This window comes from Oncorhynchus mykiss, chromosome 8, assembly GCF_057628025.1.
Source record: "Oncorhynchus mykiss isolate SJ-2025 chromosome 8, ASM5762802v1, whole genome shotgun sequence".
In the NCBI taxonomy this organism is placed as follows: Eukaryota; Metazoa; Chordata; class Actinopteri; order Salmoniformes; family Salmonidae; genus Oncorhynchus; species Oncorhynchus mykiss.
Genome location: NC_143029.1, coordinates 85708859 through 85712500, shown reverse-complemented (window position 1 = coordinate 85712500; position 3642 = coordinate 85708859). Strand labels below are relative to the sequence as shown.

The window sequence follows — 3642 nt, the reverse complement described above, 5'->3', positions numbered from 1 at the left end:
TACTGAATTGTTATTTATCACACATGTATCCTTATATATTATATCTACCCTACCCTACCCTACCCTATATATATCTACCCTACCCTACCCTACCCTATATATATCTACCCTACCCTACCCTACCCTATATATATCTACCCTACCCTACCCTACCCTATATTATATCTACCCTACCCTACCCTACCCTATATATATCTACCCTACCCTACCCTACCCTATATTATATCTACCCTACCCTACCCTACCCTATATATATCTACCCTACCCTACCCTATATATATCTACCCTACCCTACCCTACCCTATATATATCTACCCTACTCTCTGTCTCTCTCTCTCTCTCTATATATATATATATATATCTACCCTACCCTACCCTACCCTATATATATCTACCCTACCCTACCCTACCCTATATATATCTACCCTACCCTACCCTACCCTATATATATCTACCCTACCCTACCCTATATATATCTACCCTACCCTACCCTACCCTATATATATCTACCCTACCCTACCCTACCCTATATATATCTACCCTACCCTACCCTATATATATCTACCCTACCCTACCCTACCCTATATATATCTACCCTACCCTACCCTACCCTATATATATCTACCCTACCCTACCCTACCCTATATATATCTACCCTACCCTACCCTACCCTATATATATCTACCCTACCCTACCCTACCCTACCCTATATATATCTACCCTACCCTACCCTACCCTATATATATCTACCCTACCCTACCCTACCCTATATATATCTACCCTATCTCTCTCTCTCTCTCTCTCTCTATATATATATATATATATATATATATATCTACCCTACTCTATTCTACTCCACTCTACTCTCTCTATATATATATCTACCTTACTCTCTCTCTCTATATATATATATCTACCCTACTCTATTCTACTCCATTCTAATCTCTCTATATACATATCTACCCTACCCTACCCTATATATATCTACCCTACCCTACTCTCTCTCTCTCTCTCTCTCTCTCTCTCGCTCTATATATATATATATATATAGAGAGAGAGAGAGAGAGTAGGGTAGATATATATAGGGTAGGGTAGGGTAGGGTAGGGTGGGGTAGATATATATATATTTATCTACCCTACTCTATTCTACACTACTCTATATATATATATATATATATATATATATATACAATTATTTTTTATTATTGTAATTAACTTTGTCAACCCTTTAGCTGATATAGTTTTTGAATTAAAGGAATCAAAGTGTAGGATGTGAGCAATATATTTACATTAGTATTGTAAACACGTTTTTTTGTTGTTGTTGTGTGTGTGCCAATTGTGTTACAACGCTGTGAAATCCAAGTCACCTGACGGTAATACCGATCAGCACGGGACACTCACTATACAGGCTGTCAATAACCCAGGTCACCGTATTGAAGGAAATCTAGTATGTACCCCAAATGGCACCCTATTCCCTATATAGTGCACTATGGGCCCTGGTCAAAAGTAGTGTACTATATAAGGAATAGGGTGCCCTTTACAACGCAGACCTATTGTATACATTCAGCAGTTCACCCAGCTACACATGGTTGCGTTAATATATTATAGACCTTTTGGAGGTTAAATATTTTCCCTCTTTATAAATGATTGATGAAATGTCCCTTAAAAAAGAAAGAAAATAACAATATTGTCTTTTTCCTAGCTGATTTGGATGGGTAGTGCAGTATGTAAACAATATTGTCTGTTTCCTAGCTGATTTGGACGGGTAGTGCAGTATGTAAACAATATTGTCTGTTTCCTAGCTGATTTGGATGGGTAGTGCAGTATGTAAACAATATTGTCTGTTTCCTAGCTGATTTGGATGGGTAGTGCAGTATGTAAACAATATTGTCTGTTTCCTAGCTGATTTGGATGGGTAGTGCAGTATATAAACAATATTGTCTTTTTCCTAGCTGATTTGGATGGGTAGTGCAGTATGTAAACAATATTGGCTGTTTCCTAGCTGATTTGGATGGGTAGTGCAGTATGTAAACAATATTGGCTGTTTCCTAGCTGATTTGGATGGGTAGTGCAGTATGTAAACAATATTGGTTGTATATAATTTATCGTTTAGATTGTATATAATGATATAATGGTTTGTTTCCTGGGGTAAGTCTGCTTTTTTAAAGCCTATATTTAAATGTTTTCATCCCAATAAACACTATAGCTTGGATTTGATTGAGTTTCTGGTTGAGTTCTTGAGTCAGTTACTGTACATTACATTTGTAAACATTTTGGGAGTGGGGCGATTGCATCTCTTCATCTCAAATGCTCATCGGCATCACATTCACATTCCACATGCTTTCCACCTCAAGAATACTTTACCCAGTGGAATAGCTGACTATGTATAATACTGACTAGTGGTCATGGTTTAATCAGCACTAGAATACTGTCACGAGTCCGACCGAGGGTGGTTCCCCTTCCCGGGCGTGTGGCGCTCAGCGGTCTTCGTCACCGGTCTATTAGCTGCCACTGATTGTCTTTCCTCCCCCTCCTTGTATGTTTATTGATAGCACCTGTTTATGTATGATTAGTTTGTCTTTATTAGACAGCCGGCCCGCCTGGTTGTTGTGCGGGATTATTTCAGTGTAAACTTCGGCTCTGTTGTAGAGGTACGTGTTAGTGCCTGGTCGTGATTTTTTCCGTTGTACATTTTCATTCCCTGTGTTTGGGGCCGTTACGATTGTGAGCACCCTGTGGTGCGCTGGTGCTATTAAAGACGCACAGCATTGCACTCTCTGGCTCCTGCGTTTGACTCCACACCCACAACACCCGGAGCATTACAAATACTGAATAATGGTAATGGTTTCATCAGAACTACAATACTGGATAATGGTAAAGGTTTAATCATCACTACAATACTAAATAATGGTAATGGTTTAATCAGAACTACAATACTGAATAATGGTAATGGTTTAATCAGAACTACAATACTGAATAATGGTAATGGTTTCATCAGAACTACAATACTGAATAATGGTCATGGTTTAATCAGAACTACAATACTGAATAATGGTAATGGTTTCAGCAGAACTACAATACTGAATAATGGTAATGGTTTAATCAGAACTACAATACTGAATAATGGTAATGGTTTCATCAGAACTACAATACTGAATAATGGTAATGGTTTAATCAGAACTACAATACTGAATAATGGTAATGGTTTAATCAGCACTACAATACTGAATAATGGTAATGGTTTAATCAGCACTACAATACTGAATAATGGTCATGGTTTAATCAGCACTACAATACTGAATAATGGTAATGGTTTAATCAGCACTACAATACTGAATAATGGTCATGGTTTAATCAGAACTACAATACTGAATAATGGTCATGGTTTAATCAGAACAACAATACTGAATAATGGTCATGGTTTAATCAGAACTACAATACTGAATAATGGTCATGGTTTAATCAGAACTAGAATACTGAATAATGGTCATGGTTTAATCAGAATTACAATACTGAATAATGGTAATGGTTTCATCAGAACTACAATACTGAATAAGGGTAATGGTTTAATCAGAACTACAATACTGAATAATGGTAATGGTTTAATCAGCACTAGAATACTGAATAATGGTAATGGTTTCA

General features: G+C 37.1%; 1 protein-coding gene across 1 annotated transcript in view; it reads left to right on the top strand.

Annotated features, from left to right (window-relative positions):
* Positions 1-122, top strand: part of lplb (lipoprotein lipase b) — a 14508-nt gene extending 14386 nt beyond the window's left edge. The window contains exon 10 of the mRNA XM_036986550.2: positions 1-122. This exon is cut by the window's left edge and continues 559 nt beyond it. The gene's annotated coding sequence lies outside the window, so the exon portion shown is untranslated.
* The last annotated feature ends 3520 nt before the right edge of the window (positions 123-3642 follow it).